Source organism: Panthera leo, chromosome B3 (genome assembly GCF_018350215.1).
Source record: "Panthera leo isolate Ple1 chromosome B3, P.leo_Ple1_pat1.1, whole genome shotgun sequence".
Classification (NCBI taxonomy): Eukaryota; Metazoa; Chordata; class Mammalia; order Carnivora; family Felidae; genus Panthera; species Panthera leo.
This window is the reverse complement of record NC_056684.1, coordinates 96,083,960-96,103,740: the sequence shown is the minus strand read 5'-3', so window position 1 is coordinate 96,103,740 and position 19,781 is coordinate 96,083,960. Positions and strand designations below refer to the sequence as shown.

At 38.3% G+C, this 19,781-nt stretch overlaps 1 pseudogene; it reads right to left on the bottom strand.

Annotated features, from left to right (window-relative positions):
* Positions 1 to 11,711: 11,711 nt before the first annotated feature.
* LOC122221317 lies at positions 11,712 to 17,662 on the bottom strand (annotated as a pseudogene).
* Positions 17,663 to 19,781: the final 2,119 nt, after the last annotated feature.

Here is a 19,781-nt window from a genome sequence, read left to right as displayed (position 1 = left end):
ATACTTCCATAAAAAAAAAGGAATGCGCAAGGAAATGTTGAGGGTTATGTAATAACTCCTCTGTATGGCACTGGATTGGTGTATCCATGACTTTCGTATTTGTCAACATCTGTATAAAAAAGAGTGAAATTTAATGTAAGAAAATTTTAAAAATTGACCAGGATGTTGGAGAACCCCGGAATGAAATACAGACTGATACAAATATGGCATATATTAGAGAGCATGCAGAAGTAGTGATATCTTAGTAGAAATAAGCACACTCAGCACTCAGGTTTTAGATTATAAATACCCATTCTCCAGGAGAAGGAACTAGATATTCCCAAAGAAATAACTGATCTCAAGCCCAGAGCAGGTATGATGAGGTCAAGCACTTTATAGTATTAGAAGTGAGTAAGTGCTGAAACAGGAAAAAAAAAATTTAAAGAAATAGATTATATCAGGACACAGAAGCAATGTGAAAGAGCTCCCGATGGCCAAAGTTGGAAGAGCTAAGCATCAAAATAAATAACATAGTATTGGATGATAACTCGTCACTAAATAAATATCAATGAGTCCATACTGATATACATAAATGATTAAGAAAATAAATAATGGCAGAGAAAGAACAAATTTTCCTTAAAGGAGAATACCAAATAATGTATGCAGATATTTCTACCACTAAAAGGTAGAATTTATGTCTCTGCCCTGTGAGTGTTGGCTGGACTTACTAATTTCCAAAGAATAGAGAACAGAAAGGAAAAAAAAAAAGAGTAACTTTACAGTGGAGAAGTCTGACAACATCCCCTTCATCAAGTGATCAAGGTTAATATCACCAGTAATAGGCATGTTGATAGCCGATGTGATAAGAAGGCAAACTCCCCTCTGTAGTATTCTTCTCCAAAATCCATAACTCCAGTCCATCCATGAGAAAGCATCATTCAAACCCAAATTAAAGGACATTTTACAAGCTACTGCACATATGGTTTTCAAAAGCATCAAGATCTTGACAAACAAGCAGAGTAACTGTCACAGAACACATTGTTACTGTTTCCAGAGGACTTTATAGTCTCTTTATTGTTATATTCCATCACTTAAGAACTCTTACCAGCTCTGAGTTAATTTTTCCAGGAAACATTTTTGCATTTCTTATGCCTAGTATATTGCCTGGCACATGATTTCTTGTTCATTTTAAATTAATGTATTAATTTCTTTCAATAATCAAGGTTACATATGTGCTAGTGATTTTGCATCCCATCCCTATGTAGTTCTTGTTCTCAACTTACCATCATTAACTTTCATCTTGCTACTTAGAATTTCACAACCTGGTGCTATAATTCTTTCAACATGCATTAATGTTATTTAGGCTTAGTATGAAAGAACATGGAGTCCACCAGGCATGCAAGAAAAAAAAATACCCTTTTGTATTCTCCCCCATCATCTTTTCATCACCAGGTTTTGACAATTACCTTAAGGCAGAATTGTTTCAGTGCTTCAGGCGTGTGCATCTAGACTCTCCTTCAGTTCCTTCTATTCTTCCAATTAATCATTTATGGACATCTCTGCTAATCTGCAATCTGTATTGCATATAGGCTTTATGATCCCTTAGATTTCATTTTGGCTATAACAATGCAACTTAGAAACTTCAAAATAAACTACTAGTATGGTTCTAGAAAATCAAGAGGATAAATATATGCAGAAAAAAAGCTTTTTTTCCTGTAAGATATTGATATCATAAATGTCCTCTTTTTGTCTTTTGGGGGGAGAAGGTTTTATAATAAATTTAAGATATTGCATTAATAAATGGTATATTGATAAGCCAGTTCTCTAAACTAAACCAAAACAGAAATTAACTGATTTGCAGCATTTGCTGATGTCCATGGTATAAATACTCCACCATGACCAAATTCAAGCAACCAACATGGCATCATTGAATTAGAAAAAAGCAACAGATCAACTCCCATAAGGCAGTATGAATCAGCTCCAGGTACTGGGGCATTACTCCAATATTGTACTGTCTTGACATGACAGAAATAGTAAAATGTCCCTGTTACTATGAACCCGAAGGAGACTGAGTGGTAGGATTAAAGGATCTCAAAGCTTGTATTCAGCAGTTCAGAGGAAGTTTGTTCCTCCAATAAACCTGAAACTGGGGAGAAGCCAAGATGGCAGAACAGCGTGGAAGATTTTTTTCATCTCGTGTCCACGAAACACAGATCAACACTAAACCATCCTGTGCACCTAGAAAAATGATTTGAGGATTAATACAACAACTTGCACAAACTGAACCACAGAACTCAGAAGGTATGCTGTGTGGAGAAGTGAACTGGGGGAGAGAGAAGCAGCGGAGGGCAGGGAGCTGTTTTTGCTTGTGGAGAGAGGATGGAGACGGGGAGTGGGGAGGGAATACAGGAAAAGTCCCCCCCCCCACACACACACAAAAAGCAGCCAGAGAAACAGCTGCAGGGACTGAACTAAAAAGGGAGAAAGGAGAAAGGAGAGGGTTTAAATTCCATTAAGTCTCTGTAAACAGGGGGAGTGAAGAGTCTGAAACTCTGCAGCTCAATGACTGGCAGTGCCCTATGTGAAGAGCGAATCCCCAGGACAGAGTGAGGTCCCGGCAGTCCTCGGGCCACACGAGCAGAGTTAGTTCCCCTGCAGGGAGGACATTTGGTAGAAGCTGTGCTGCCCTCCCACAGGCAAAGTTCCCAGCAGACCCCAAAGAAAAACCACATTTGCTGGTACTGGAACAAGGTCATTAAGTGTGAAGCATGGTGCCAGATGTGTGTTGTGATTTTCCAGAATCCTAGAAATGCTGCTGCTACACGATCATGTGAAGTTTTTCTGGGGTGGGCTGGCACCCAGCTGCAGTCTCTGGGCATTGGCAGCAGCACAGTACTGCAAATGTTCCTGGGTGGGGCCAGCACCCAGTCATTGTTCAGCAAGACCTCCCGCAGAGGGTTAAGAACGGGTCAAAGCCGAAGTCCCTCAGAAGTGAGGGATCAGGAAACATAACCACATCTGAGATAAAACTCAGGAGGGAGGTGCCGCCTGGAAATCTGATGGCTTGGTCAAAAACAGTGTAAAAGCAGGGAGTGGATGGAAGCCACAAAGGACATGTGCCCGATTGCTGATCAGGGAGAACAGAGTTCCAATACTACAGACTGGGTAGCTGGGTGACACCATTTTTACCCCTCCTGCGCATGTGCAGTCACAACTACAAGACCCAAAACTATCCACCCCAGTAACCTAAGCAATGCCATCTAGTGTAGAATGGAGCCATTACACTAAGCCCCACCCAACTGGGTCAACCTCACTTTTCAGGAACACCACAAGTCTCTCTGCCTGCTTAGTATATGGACTATAAAGTGCTTCACAGTTTGATTTCTAGGGGAAACTGATGCACTTTCAATTGTATTACAGTCTTTTAGCTGGTCTATCTATTTGGTTTTCTTTTCTTTTCTTTTTTTTTTTTTTTTTTTGGTCTTTCTTTTTCTTGAAACAGAAAGAGAAAAATTTATTTTTATTTTCAATTTTTATTAAAAATATTTTTCTTTAATTTTTTTCTACTATTTTTTACTTTCTTGTAAATTTTTCAAATTCTATTTTACTTCCATCATTTAATCTTTTTCTATTTAATTGTATTCATTTTTTTCAATTTTTCAAATGTTTTCCTTTTCTCTTTTTTCCTTTTTTTATCTAATCTATCAAGCTCCTTTCAACATCGAGACCAAAACACACCTAAGATCTAGCATCATTTATTTGATTTGTGGGTGTGTGGGTGGGTGTGTGTTGCTTTTAATTTTTTAATTTTAATTTTTTTTTACCATATTAATTCCTTTTCTTCCTTAAAATGATGAAACAAAGGAATTCACCCTAAAAGAAAGAGCAGGAAGAAATGGCAGCCAAGGACTTAATCAACACAGATACAAGCAAGATGTCTGAACTAGAATTTAGAATCACGACAATAAGAATATTACTTGGGGTCAAAAGTAGATTAGAATCCCTTTGTGCAGAGATAAAGGAAATAAAAGCTAGTCAGGTTGAATTAAAAAATGTTATAATGGAACTGCATGCCACAATGGCAAGGAGGGATGAGGCAGAGCAGCAAATTGGCGATATAGAGGACAAACTTATGGAGAATAATGAAGCAGAAAAAAAGAGAGAGACTAAGGCAAAACAGTATGATTGACTCATTAAAAAGACACAACATCAGAATTATAGTTGTCCAGAAGATGAAAAGAGAGAAAAAGGGGTAGAAGGGTTATGTGAGCAAATCATAGTAGAAAACATTCTTAACCTGGGGAAAGACACAGACATCAAAATCCAGAAAGCACAGAGGACTCCCATTAGATTCAACAAAACCCAAACATCAGGAAGGCATATCATAGTCAAATTCACAAACTACTCAGGCAAGGAAAGAATCATGAAAGCAGCAAGGGAAAAAAAAAGTCCTTAACCTACAAGGGAAGACAGAGCAGTTTTGAAGCAGACCTATCCACAGAAACGTGGAAGGCCAGAAAGGAGTGGCAGAATATATTCATTGTGCTGAATCAGAAAAATTATGCAGCTAAGAATTCTTTATTGCAAGGCTGTCATTCAAAATAGAAGGAGAGATTAAGTTTCCCAGACAAACAAAAACTAAAGGAGTTTGTGACCACTAAACCAGCCCTGCAAGAAATTGTAAGGGGAACTCTCTGAGGAGAGAAAAGACAGAAAAGAAAAGAAGACCAAAAGCAACCAAGACTAGAAAGGACCAGAGAACACTACCAAAAACTCCAATTCTACAAGCATCCTAATGGCAATAATTTTATATCTTTCAGTACTCACTCTTAACTTCAATGAACTAAATGCTCCAATCAAAAGACATAGGGTAACAGAATGGATAAGAAAACAAGTACCATCTATATGCTGTTACAAAAGACATTTCAGGTCGTTAGACCTAAAGACACCTTCAGATTGCAAGTAAGGGGATGGAGAACCATCTATCCTGCTAATTGTCGACAAACGAAAGCCAGAGTAGCCATACTTATATCAGACAACCTAGACTTTGAAATAAAGATTGTAACAAGAGATGAAGAAGGGCATTATATCATAATTAAGGGTTCTATTCACCAAGAAGACCTGACAATTGTAAACATTTATGCTCCAAATGTGAAAATACCCAAATATATAAATCAATCACAAACATAATACCATCATAGTAGGGAACTTCAACATGCCACTTACAACAATGGACAGATCATCTAAACAGAAAATCAACAAGGAAATAATGGCTTTGAATGACACACTGGACCAGATGGACTTAACAGATATATTCAGAACATCCTAAAGCAGCAGAATATACATTCTTCTCCAGTGCACATGGAACATTCTCCAGAATAGGCCACATAGTGGGAAACAAATCAGCCCTCAACAAGTACAAAAAGTTTGAGATCATACCATGCATATTTTCAGACCACAATGCTATGAAAGGCAGCAAATACTAGGAGACTAAAGAACTTCCTACTAAAGAATGAATAGGGTAACCAAGAAGTTAAAGAGGAAATTAAAAAGTATATGGAAGCCAATGAAAATGGTAATACCACAGCCCAAACCTCTGGGATGCAGCAAAGGCAGTCATAAGAGGAAAGTATATAGCAATCCAGGCCTTCCTAAAGAAGGATGAAATGTCTCAGATATACAACCTAAACTTACACCTTAAAGAACTGGAAAAAGAACAGCAAATAAAACCCCAAACCAGCAGAAGACAGGAAATAATAAAGGTTAGAGCAGAAATTAATGCTATCAAAACCAAAACAAAACAAAACAAAACAAAAAAACAAACAGTAGAACAGATCAATGAAACCAGAAGCTGGTTCTCTGAAAGAAATAACAAAATTGATAAACCACTAGCCAGTTTGATCAAAAGGAAAAGGAAAGGACCCAAATAAATAAAGTCAATAATGAAACAGGAGAGATCACACCCAACACAGCAGAAATAAAAATATAATAATAAAAGAATATTATAAGCAATTATATGTCAATAAAATTGGCAATCTGGAAGAAATGGACAAATTCCTAGAAACATATACACTACCAAAACTGAAACATGAAGAAATATAAAATTTGAACAGACCCATAACCAGTAAAGAAATTGAATTAGTAATCAAAAATCTCCCTAAAAACCAGCGTCCAGGACCAGATGACTTTCCAGGCGAATTATACTAAACATTTAAAGAAGAGTTAACACTTATTCTCTTGAAGGTGTTCCAAAAAATAGAAATGGAAGTAAAAGTTCCAAACTCCTTCTATGAAGCCAGCATTACCTTGATTCCAAAACCAGACAGAGACCCTACTAAAAAGGAGTACTATAGACCAATTTCTCTGATGAACATGGATGCCAAAATCCTCAACAAGATGTTAGCCAAACGGATCTAACAATACATTAAAAAAATTATTCACCATGACCAAGTGGGACTTATATCTGGGATGCAGGGCTGGTTCAATATCTGCAAAACAATCAATGTGACTCATCAAATCAATAAAAGAAAGGACAAGGACCACATGATCCTCTCAAAAGATGCAGAGAAAGCATTTGACAAAATACAGCATCCTTTCTTGATAAAAACCCTCAAGAAAGTAGGGATAGAAGGGGCATACCTTAAGATCATAAAAGCCGTATATGAATGACCCAACACTAATATCACCCTCAACGGGGAAAAAATGAGAGCATTCCCCCTAAGGTCAGAAACAAGACAGGGATGTCCACTCTCACCACTTTTATTCAACATAGTATTGGAAGTCCTAGCCTCTGCAATCAGACAATGTAAAAAATAAAAGGCATCCAAAGTGGCCAGGAGGAGGTCAAACTTTCATTCTTCACAGATGACATGATACTCTATATGGAAAACCCAAAAGATTCCACCAAAAAACTGCTAGAACTGATCCATGAAATCAGCAAAGTTGCCGGATATAAAATTAGTGCACAGAAATCAATTGCATTCCTCTATATCAACAATGAAGCAACAGAAAAAGAAATCAAGGAATTGATTCCGTTTACAATTGCACCAAAAACCATAAAATACCTAGGAATAAATCTAACCAAAGAGGTGAAAAATCTATACACTGAAAACTGTAGAAAGCTTATGAAAGAAATTGAAGAAAACACAAAAAAATGGAAAAATATTCCATGCTTCTGGACAGGAAGAACAAATATTGTTAAAATGTCACTACTACCCAAAGAAATCTACATATTCATTGCAATCCCTATCAAAATAACACCATCATTCTTCGCAGAGCTATAACAATCCTAACATTTGTATGGAACCAGAAAAGACTACGAAGAGTCAATGCAATCTTGAAGAAGAAAACCATACCTGAAGGCATTACAATTCCAGACTTCAAGATGTATTACAAAGCTGTAATCATCAAGACAGTAAGGTACTGGCACAAAAACAGACACTCAGATCAATGGAACAAAAAATAGAACCCAGAAATGAATCCACAATAGTATGGCCAACTAATCTTTGACAAAGCAGGAAAGAATATCCAATGGAATAAAGACAGTCTTTCTTGCAAGTGGTGCTGGCAAAACTGGACAGTGACATGCAGAAAAATGAACTTGGACAACTTTCTTAAACCATACACAAGAATAAAGAAAGGCCTCAATGTAAGACAGGAAGCCATCAAAATCCTCAAGGAGAAAGCAGGCAAAAACCTCTTTGACCTTGGTCGCAGCAACTTCTTACTCTACATGTCTCCAGAGGCAAGGGAAACAAAAGCAAAAATGAACTATTGGGACCTCGTCAAAATAAAAAGCTTCTGCACAGCAAACAATCAATAAAACTAAAAGGCAACTGACAGAATGGGAGAAGATATTTGCAAATGACATGTCAGATAAAGGGTTAGGATCCAAAATGTATAAAGAACTTATCAAACTCAACACCCGAAAAACAAATAATCCAGTGAAGAAATGGGCAAAAGACTTGAATAGACACTTCTCCAAAGAAGACATCCAGATGGCCAACTGACACATGAAAAAATGCTCAACATCACTCATCATCCAGGAAAAACAAATCAAAACCACAATGAGATACCACCTTACACCTGTCACAATGGCTAACACTAACAACTCAGGCAACAACAGATGTTGGTGAGGATGCTGAGAAAGAGGATCTCTTTTGCACTGCAGGTGGGAATGCAAACTGGTGCAGCCACTCTGGAAGACAGTATGGAGATTCCTCAAAAAATTAAAAATAGAACTACCTTATGACCCAGCAATTGCACTACTAGGTATTTTCTATGGGATACAGGTGTGCTGTTTCTAAGGGGCACATGCATCTTATGTTTATAGCATCACTATCAACAATAGCCAAAGTATGGAAAGAGCCCAAATGTCCATCGATGCATGAATGGATAAAGAAGATGTGGTGTATATATATATATATATATATATATATATGTATATACACATATATATGTACATATATATATAAATACATATATATACATATATATATGTATATATATATATACACATATATATGTACATATATATATACATACATATATATACATATATATATGTATGTATACATACACAATAGAGTATTATTTGGCAATCAAAAAGAATGAAATCTTGCCATTTGCATCTACGTGGATGGAGCTGGAGGTTATTATGCTAAGTGAAATTAGTCAGACAAAGACAAATATCATACGACTTCACTCATATGAAGACTTTAAGATACAAAACAGATGAACATAAGGGAAGGGAAGCAAAAATTATATAAAAACAGGGAGGGGGACAAAACATGGGACTCAAATATGGAGAACAAACAGAGTGTTACTGGAGGGGTTGTGGGAGGGGGGATGGGCTAAATGGGTAAGGGCCACTAAGGAATCTACTCCTGAAATCACTGTTGCACTCTATGTTAACTTGGATGTAAATTTAAAAATAAATTAAATTAAAAAAAATAAAAATTACATAGGTGGGAGGCGGGACAGCAGAGGGTTGAAATGTGATCTCACCATTCCCTGCACGACTTGATTTTTAAGACCCTTTCTCACTCAAAAGACATCAGTGACAGAAGGTTTTCTGTGTCCACATCTCCCACTGGGATACACCTAGCTTATCATTTCTTCAACAGTGGAGAAAAATTTGAAAAGAAAAATCTTTGGAAAATTTGAAGACCTGTAGGGATCAAGATGAAAAGTAATTGAAGCATTCATGGGACAGGAAGTGGTTCTGTCTTCAGCCAATGTGAGCTAAACTCCTCAAGCATCCCATTCTCATCCCAAACCCATCTTTTCCAAAACAAGGAACACCTACCAATTAACACAGTACCTAGAACACATTAGAGATAAATGGAGAGAAGGGTTTGAAGCAGTTTCATGCTCTAGTTTCTGCTGACAAAAAAACCCCCTAACATTGCATATAATAAAACACTGCTGATGGTAAAAAAAACAAAAACAAAAACAAAAAACTGAAACTGGGTGCAGTCAAGCAATCAGACTTCCAACCGGATGTTCTAGGTGAAATAATTAAATGTTAAATTTAATTTAACCAAAATTAACTTTGATTTTTAAAAAGTTTACAATGCCTTGTGATGATTTAAAATGTATCAGGTTTGGGGTCTAGGTGGTTCAGTTGGTTAGGCATCCCTTGATCTCGGCTCAGGTCATGATCTCACGTTTTATGAGATCGAGCCCTGTATAGCAGTCTGCACTGACAGTGTGGAGCCTGCTTGGGATTCTCTCTCTCACCCTCTCTCTCTGACCCTCCCCTGCTTGCTCTCTCTCTCTTTCTCTCAAAATAAAGAAACTTTAAATATATTTATATATAATATAATTAGGTTTTACAAGATGTATTTATATAGTTATAGTTATTTATATATATTATATATAATATATTATTATATTGTAATACTATATATATAGTTATTTATATAGTTAGAATCTTAAAGACAGTAGTCTTTTCAGATTGACTTCTTTTACTTAGTAATATGCAGTTAAATTTTCACCATGGCTTTTTGTGGCTTGATAGCTCATTTCTTTTTAGTGCTGAATAATATTCCATTGTCTGGATACACCAGTTTATCCATTCGCCTACTGAAAGACAACTTGGTTTGCTTTCAAGTTTTGGCAACTATGAATAAAGCTGCTACAAACATCCATGTGCGTGTTTTTTTGTAGATGTAAGGTTTTATCCCCTTTGGGTAAATAACAAGGAGCATGATGGTGGATCATATGGTAACCGTATGTTTAGTTTTATAGAAACTGCCACACTGTTTTCCAAAGTGGCTGTATCATCTTACATTCCTACCAACTGTGAATGTGAGTCCCTGTTTTCCCCAATCTCATCAGCGGTTGCTATTGTCAGTGTTTTGGATTTTAGCCAATCTAATAGGTACTCAGCGGTATGTCATTATTTAAATTGCTGATCATCTTTTCACATGCTTGTTTGCCATATGTACATCTTCTTAGCTGTTTTTGAAGCAAGAACTTCCTATGGATGAAATTAGCTTGGTTTAAGTGTTGGGAATAAATGGAGAGTAAGTGCAAGAAATGCTTGGAGTTAGTATCAAGTTGGAGGAGGTCCAATTGCTGAGGACATTCACATTAAGGACATCTAATCATTTTGTGAACCTAGGAACAGAGAGGCTACCTTTTATTGATCTTAAGACAGAATCTAAGAGAATGTATGCTTACCATATCAGAAGGTCCAGTTGAAAAGAGGAAAATCTGACAGACACTTATATGCTGAACTATTATAATGTTATTCCCTCCTATTAATGAGCTATGATCATTAAAGTTGATTCATATAAAAAAGGTAAGTAAAGTTATTTCAGATTCCATCTTATCTAGGGCCTTTCACATACTTTCCCGTGTTCAACTCCAGACATGTTTGGAATCTGCACTGAAAATCCCTAAAAATGTCCTTTTTTTTTTTTTTGTATTTGTAAATTAGTGCAGCTGAATCCTATCAGAGGCCTAAGAGAAATAACAGTTATTCTAAAACATCAGTTGTAGCAACAGAGAATAAAAAGGAATAACATGAAAGCCACTGTGGAACTGTTATTCAAAGCCACTGTGGATATCAGAAAGTAAGTCCTATGGTAGGCTCAAATTTCTCTTGCCCTTCCAGTTCTGTCTGAATAAATGATTTTTAATTTTTTTTAAAATTTTTAATGGTTATTTATTTTTGAAGGAGAGAGAGAGCATGAGCGGCGGAAGAATCCGGAGGAGGCTCCAGGCTCTGAGCTGCCAGCACAGAGCCCCACGTGGGCCCAGACTCACAAACTGTGAGATCATGACCTAAGCTGAAGTCAGACGCTCAACTGACTGAGCCACCCAGGCGCCCCTTAATAAATGATTTTTTAAAGGATGCTTCAAACATAAAAGCATCCTGTATATGCAGACATAAGAGTAAAGTAATATTAAAATAGATACAGGAATGCATGAAAGTGAAAATTAAATACGAAATAAATAAATTTTAGGAGGGTGTTGAAAAAGAAAAGACCACACCAGACGGTTTTCACAGGAAACAAGATCAACAAATGAGAAAACTAGTAAAAGTTATGGAAACATCAACTTCCTTACAACATCCATATGGAGAAGTGATATGTGTTTTCTAGAAAAGATGAGTGGATCAAACATATGTAGTCTGGTCTGTTACCCAAGAGAGACATTTATTCAGAGTTACACAGAAATCAAAGTGCAATTTTTTCCCCACATGAACTGCTCACTTATCAGCAGTGGTTCTGCAATGTAACAGTTTCCAGTAAATACACTGAGCTGCACAGAGGTGGCAGAACATGGTGAAGCTCAGATGGGTGAGTGACAGGCTCCTATTTCTTCCACTGATTCTTGTCGTTGTCCCACTCAGCTGAGAAGCCCTGCATCAGCCTGACCTTCATGTCGAGTATCCTCTTGGTCTGTTTGGCCACCCACTCCTCTTCAAAGGTGTGTGGATGATATCCTACAACATAGTGCTTCTACCAGATGGGAATGAGATCAGTCAAAGCCTTTGAAGAACATGGCGGTGCCCATGGTGGTCTTCAGCTCCTTCCTGCTCCTGTTCATTTCAGCAAATCTCATGTTGAACTGAATGTGATACAATTCAACTTTTTCATTAAGGGAGAGGCTGCTCCAGGGAGCCCTCTTCTCATTCAAGGCCTTCTGGTGTTATGCCCAGAATTCATGATCCCCAAAGACCACCAGGGAGCCGAGTCCAATGCAAAAGCAAAAGAGCCTTTATTCGAGCTAGCTCGAGCTCAATCCCCTACCTGCACGACGCATCGGTGAGATACTGGGGAGAGAGAGCGAGTTTCAAAAGCACAAAGGTTTTATAGGGGTCTAGGGGCAGTTGGTGAGGTAATGGCTGTGGCCTCAGCTGATTGGCTGGGGAAGGGTCGGAGTCCTGTTACGCAGGTCGCTGGGCGTGTTTTGATCGGGAAGTTTGAACCGGTGAGCGGGAGGTTGATACTCAAGGGGAGGAGGCGTGGTCTAGGTTTCTGCGATTTTCCCGGAAAAGGGGTCCTGTCGGGGACATAGTCACTCAAGGTGGAGGACACAGAACAAGATGGAGTCGGCCGGCGTACGCCCGCCCTTTCACTGGCTGGCAGAGAGGTTCTTTTTTTTTTTCTTTTTTTTTTTTTCTTTTTTAATATATGAAATTTACTGTCAAATTGGTTTCCATACAACACCCAGTGCTCATCCCAAGAGGTGCCCTCCTCGATACCCATCACCCACCCTGCCCTCCCTCCCACCCCCCATCAACCCTCAGTTTGTTCTCAGTTTTTAACAGTCTCTAATGCTTTGGCTCTCTCCCACTCTAACCTCTTTTTTTTTTTTTTCCTTCCCCTCCCCCATGGGTTTCTGTTATGTTTCTCAGGATCCACATAAGAGTGAAACCATATGGTATCTGTCTTTCTCTGTATGGCTTATTTCACTTAGCATCACACTCTCCAGTTCCATCCACGTTGCTACAAAAGGCCATATTTCATTTTTTCTCATTGCCACGTAGTATTCCATTGTGTATATAAACCACAATTTCTTTATCCATTCATCAGTTGATGGACATTTAGGCTCTTTCCATAATTTGGCTATTGTTGAGAGTGCCGCTATAAACATTGGGGTACAGGTGCCCCTATGCATCAGTACTCCTGTATCCCTTGGATAAATTCCTAGCAGTGCTATTGCTGGGTCATAGGGTAGGTCTATTTTTAATTTTCTGAGGAACCTCCACACTGCTTTCCAGAGCGGCTGCACCAATTTGCATTCCCACCAACAGTGCAAGAGGGTTCCTGTTTCTCCACATCCTCTCCAGCATCTATAGTCTCCTGATTTCTTCATTTTGGCCACTCTGACTGGCGTGAGGTGGTATCTGAGTGTGGTTTTGATTTGTATTTCCCTGATAAGGAGCGACGTTGAACATCTTTTCATGTGCCTGTTGGCCATCCGGATGTCTTCTTTAGAGAAGTGTCTATTCATGTTTTCTGCCCATTTCTTCACTGGGTTATTTGTTTTTCGGGTGTGGAGTTTGGTGAGCTCTTTATAGATTTTGGATACTAGCCCTTTGTCCGATGTGTCATTTGCAAATATCTTTTCCCATTCCGTTGGTTGCCTTTTAGTTTTGTTGGTTGTTTCCTTTGCTGTGCAGAAGCTTTTTATCTTCATAAGGTCCCAGTAATTCACTTTTGCTTTTAATTCCCTTGCCTTTGGGGATGTGCCGAGTAAGAGATTGCTACGGCTGAGGTCAGAGAGGTCTTTTCCTGCTTTCTCCTCTAAGGTTTTGATGGTTTCCTGTCTCACATTCAGGTCCTTTATCCATTTTGAGTTTATTTTTGTGAATGGTGTGAGAAAGTGGTCTAGTTTCAACCTTCTGCATGTTGCTGTCCAGTTCTCCCAGCACCATTTGTTAAAGAGACTGTCTTTTTTCCATTGGATGTTCTTTCCTGCTTTGTCAAAGATGAGTTGGCCATACGTTTGTGGGTCTAGTTCTGGGGTTTCTATTCTATTCCATTGGTCTATGTGTCTGTTTTTATGCCAATACCATGCTGTCTTGATGATGACAGCTTTGTAGTAGAGGCTAAAGTCTGGGATTGTGATGCCTCCTGCTTTGGTCTTCTTCTTCAAAATTACTTTGGCTATTCGGGGCCTTTTGTGGTTCCATATGAATTTTAGGATTGCTCGTTCTAGTTTCGAGAAGAATGCTGGTGCAATTTTGATTGGGATTGCATTGAATGTGTAGATAGCTTTGGGTAGTATTGACATTTTGACAATATTTATTCTTCCAATCCATGAGCAGGGAATGTCTTTCCATTTCTTTATATCTTCTTCAATTACCTGCATAAGCTTTCTATAGTTTTCAGCATACAGATCTTTTACATCTTTGGTTAGATTTATTCCTAGGTATTTTATGCTTCTTGGTGCAATTGTGAATGGGATCAGTTTCTTCATTTGTCTTTCTGTTGCTTCATTGTTAGTGTATAAGAATGCAACTGATTTCTGCACATTGATTTTGTATCCTGCAACTTTGCTGAATTCATGTATCAGTTCTAGCAGACTTTTGGTGGAGTCTATCGGATTTTCCATGTATAATATCATGTCATCTGCAAAAAGCGAAAGCTTGACTTCATCTTTGCCAATTTGGATGCCTTTGATTTCCTTTTGTTGTCTGATTGCTGATGCTAGAACTTCCAGCACTATGTTAAACAACAGCGGTGAGAGTGGGCATCCCTGTCGTGTTCCTGATCTCAGGGAAAAAGCTCTCAGTTTTTCCCTGTTGAGGATGATGTTAGCTGTGGGCTTTTCATAAATGGCCTTTATGATCTTTAAGTATGTTCCTTCTATCCCGACTTTCTCAAGGGTTTTTATTAAGAAAGGGTGCTGGATTTTGTCAAAGGCCTTTTCTGCATCGATTGACAGGATCATATGGTTCTTCTCTTTTTTTTTGTTAATGTGATGTATCACGTTGATCGATTTGCGAATGTTGAACCAGCCCTGCATCCCAGGAATGAATCCCACTTGATCATGGTGAATAATTCTTTTTATATGCTGTTGAATTCGATTTGCTAGTATCTTATTGAGAATTTTTGCATCCATATTCATCAGGGATATTGGCCTGTAGTTCTCTTTTTTTACTGGGTCTCTGTCTGGTTTAGGAATCAAAGTAATACTGGCTTCATAGAATGAGTCTGGAAGTTTTCCTTCCCTTTCTATTTCTTGGAATAGCTTGAGAAGGATAGGTATTATCTCTGCTTTAAACGTCTGGTAGAACTCCCCTGGGAAGCCATCTGGTCCTGGACTCTTATTTGTTGGGAGATTTTTGATAACCGATTCGATTTCTTCGCTGGTTATGGGTCTGTTCAAGCTTTCTATTTCCTCCTGATTGAGTTTTGGAAGAGTGTGGGTGTTTAGAAATTTGTCCATTTCTTCCAGGTTGTCCAATTTGCTGGCATATAATTTTTCATAGTATTCCCTGATAATTGTTTGTATCTCTGAGGGATTGGTTGTAATCATTCCATTTTCATTCATGATTTGATCTATTTGGGTCATCTCCCTTTTCTTTTTGAGAAGCCTGGCTAGAGGTTTGTCAATTTTGTTTATTTTTTCAAAAAACCAACTCTTGGTTTCGTTGATCTGCTCTACAGTTTTTTTAGATTCTATATTGTTTATTTCTGCTCTGATCTTTATTATTTCTCTTCTTCTGCTGGGTTTAGGCTGTCTTTGCTGTTCTGCTTCTATTTCCTTTAGGTGTGCTGTTAGATTTTGTATTTGGGATTTCTCTTGTTTCTTGAGATAGGCCTGGATTGCAATGTATTTTCCTCTCAGGACTGCCTTCGCTGCATCCCAAAGCGTTTGGATTGTTGTATTTTCATTTTCGTTTGTTTCCATATATATTTTAATTTCTTCTCTAATTGCCTGGTTGACCCACTCATTCGTTAGTAGGGTGTTCTTTAACCTCCATGCTTTTGGAGGTTTTCCAGACTTTTTCCTGTGGTTGATTTCAAGCTTCATAGCATTGTGGTCTGAAAGTATGCATGGTATAATTTCAATTCTTGTAAACTTATGAAGGGCTGTTTTGTGACCCAGTATATGATCTATCTTGGAGAATGTTCCATGTGCACTCGAGAAGAAAGTATATTCTGTTGCTTTGGGATGCAGAGTTCTAAATATATCTGTCAAGTCCATCTGATCCAATGTATCATTCAGGGCCCTTGTTTCTTTATTGACTGTGTGTCTAGATGATCTATCCATTTCTGTAAGTGGGGTGTTAAAGTCCCCTGCAATGACCACATTCTTATCAATAAGGTTGCTTATGTTTATGAGTAATTGTTTTATATATCTGGGGGCTCGGGTATTTGGCGCATAGACATTTATAATAGTTAGCTCTTCCTGGTGGATAGACCCTGTGATTATTATATAATGCCCTTCTTCATCTCTTGTTACAGCCTTTAATTTAAAGTCTAGTTTGTCTGATATAAGTATGGCTACTCCAGCTTTCTTTTGGCTTCCAGGAGCATGATAGATAGTTCTCCATCCCCTCACTCTCAATCTAAAGGTGTCCTCAGATCTAAAATGAGTCTCTTGTAGACAGCAAATAGATGGGTCTTGTTTTTTTATCCATTCTGATACCCTATGTCTTTTAGTTGGCGCATTTAATCCATTTACATTCAGTGTTATTATAGAAAGATATGGGTTTAGAGTCATTGTGATGTCTGTATGTTTTATGCTTGTAGTGATGTCTCTGGTACTTTGTCTCACAGGATCCCCCTTAGGATCTCTTGTAGGGTTGGTTTCGTGGTGACAAATTCCTTCAGTATTTGTTTGTTTGGGAAGACCTTTATCTCTCCTTCTATTCTAAATGACAGACTTGCTGGATAAAGGATTCTCGGCTGCATATTTTTTCTGTTTTGCACACTGAAGATATCGTGCCAAGCCTTTCTGGCCTGCCAAGTTTCAAAGGAGAGATCAGTCACGAGTCTTATAGGTCTCCCTTTATATGTGAGGGCACGTTTATCCCTTGCTGCTTTCAGAATTTTCTCTTTATCCTTGTATTTTGCCAGTTTCACTATGATATGTCGTCCAGAAGATAGATTCAAGTTACGTCTGAAGGGAGTTCTCTGTGCCTCTTGGATTTCAATGCCTTTTTCCTTCCCCAGTTCAGGGAAGTTCTCAGCTATAATTTGTTCAAGTACCCCTTCAGCACCTTTCCCTCTCTCTTCCTCCTCTGGGATACCAATTATGCGTATATTATTTTTTTTTAGTGTATCACTTAGTTCTCTAATTTTCCCCTCATACTCCTGGATTTTTTTATCTCTCTTTCTTTCAGCTTCCTCTTTATCCATAACTTTATCTTCTAGTTTGGCATAGAGGTTCTTGATGCAGGTGTGTCAGGCAGAGATAGCTGGTGGGCATAGCTCGGGGGAAAGCATAGTCTTCACTCTTCCGGACACTTCCATGTGTGCTCGTACACACTGAGGTGGGAATTGCTTGCCTGCCAATTAGGCTAAACGCTCTGGCAGCCAACATTTTGCCACTGCCCCCACTACTCCAAAATGCAATTTTTGATCCAAATATAAAAGAATGAAAATTGTACTCAAAAGTGAAATAGGAATTTCAGGTTGACAGATTTGCTGAAAATCTATGTTGAAGAAGAAAATGGTACACTGGAATATATACTTTCAGATATATTACCAACATGGTCATTTGGAAGGCAAAAATCTGTTTATTCTTAACTATCCGTGATTATCTGCAAAAATAAAAATCCAAAATTGCACGTAGTGAATTTCCATAATATGGAAATTATGTTTTTGGATTAAGAATAAACAACTCTGAAACTGCTTGCAAATCATGTTATTTTTAAAGTACACAATATTCAATGTTCCCATGAGCATGACATTATAAATATTTCACAAACAAGTATAGTAATAAGATGATGTTGTATAATTTTCAGACAGAGCTACAAGACAGTAGACTCTATATCCTGGTGTACTTGTGGGGCCTGTGTACTGCAGTAATCGTGACAGAATTCCTGGAAACAATCCTGTAAAGTCCTATCACTTCACTTTATAAACAAATGCACCAGAATGATACTTACAATGTCACATTGGTGACTTGATCTAAGAGTTCTCTCTTAAAAATGCATTTATTATTGGGGCACCTGGGTGGCTCAGTCAATTGACCATGGACTTCAGCTCAGGTCATAATCAGGTTCGTGAGTTTGAGCCCTACATCAGGCTCTGTGCTGATAGCTCAGACCCTGTAGCCTGCTTCAAATTCTGTGTCTCCCTCTCTCTCTGACCCTCCCCCACTTGCGCTCTGTCTCTTGGAAAATAAAAAAGAAAACATTAAAAAGAATTAAAAGAGGCATTTATTATTAAATCTGATTCTTTACAGTAGACAGCAATATAGGGTAGAGACAAAGAATTTTATTTATTATATATTAACACTTTGAATGTAAACACACTGAAAAAAAAAGACTAATGATAATCTATTCTAACTTGTGTGTAGTTTTAGTGCTAATTCATGTTTAATGGCAACCCATCATGTCTTAGCTTGCCTGGGAATGTGTGTTCATCCAGTCCTCTAGTGTCAAACCTCTTTTCCTTCACTCCAATTTGGTGAATCTTGTACCTGCCTTGACAAACATTATTTTGCTTCTTGATCCTGGACAGCTTCTTCCTGATATTAATGCTAATATACTAATTCCAAAAAGCTCCAAGACTCTGTCTCTAAATCTTCAGATTTCAAATATAATTTCAGAGGTACATTGTTCATGGTCAGTTTTAAACTTAATAGTTAAACTCTTGATTCCATCTCACTAAAATTAGAAATGGACAATAATATCACTTAGTATTAGGTAGAAGCTAGACATGAGCAGAGGAAGGAACACCAGAAGGCAAAGTCCCAAGTCCTTGAAGGGTAATGATGGAGACATCAGCTGGAGGCAAGGATGGTAATAAATAAACTATACATTAAAAGCCCAGGGGCACAACATCCTGACCTTGTGGCTTCCAAGACCTTGGGGTTGACAGATCAAGAGCCACGGGTGGGGAGCATGTGTTCTCCTCTTCCACCTCTGCCCCATGATAACCTTTGTTCTCATGATAGTGTAATTGCATTGTGGTTATAACCCCACCCCATGGAGAAAGGCTGCCATGACTATTGAGGTGCGAATCTTGTAGGTCAAAAACTCTTCCTTCCAACCTGTGGGAGGAGTCCCCCAAACGATTGAAAGCAACCGCCAGTAGAGACCACCCCAATATACCTCATGGCTCCTCCCAGCCCAGAAAGATACAACAAACAGCCGATGGGAAGCAACCTAGGACCAGTTCCACCTCGTAGAACCTGTCAGTGCTCCCACCTTGAGAGTGTACTTTCGTTTTAAAAAACTGCTTTATGCTTACTACTTTCCTTCTGGCTGTCTTTAGTCAAGCCTGGATCCCCACATCAAGCTTCTTGTGGGGAATCCAAGGACCGAGACCTCCGTTTACACAACACATACTCTCCCACTGGTAACGTTAGTACCTCGTTAACATAAGCTCAAATACTCTTCTAAAAATATTCAATGAAAAAAAAAAAGGAATTAAATTCTATATCTATTAGAAAAGAGTGTCCACCAAGTAAAGAAAAGAGGAGAAAAGAAAAGAAAGGGAGGGGAGGGGGGGCGAGGAGAGGGTAAGGAAGGGAAGGGAAGAAAAGAGTCTCAATTTTCAATATTATATCTTGGTTGTCTACCGAAAAAGAAGAAGGAGAAGAGCAGTACCTCCTGAAAACCTAGTAGGAAACACTTGGCAGTTTATAAAAGTAGTATTTTG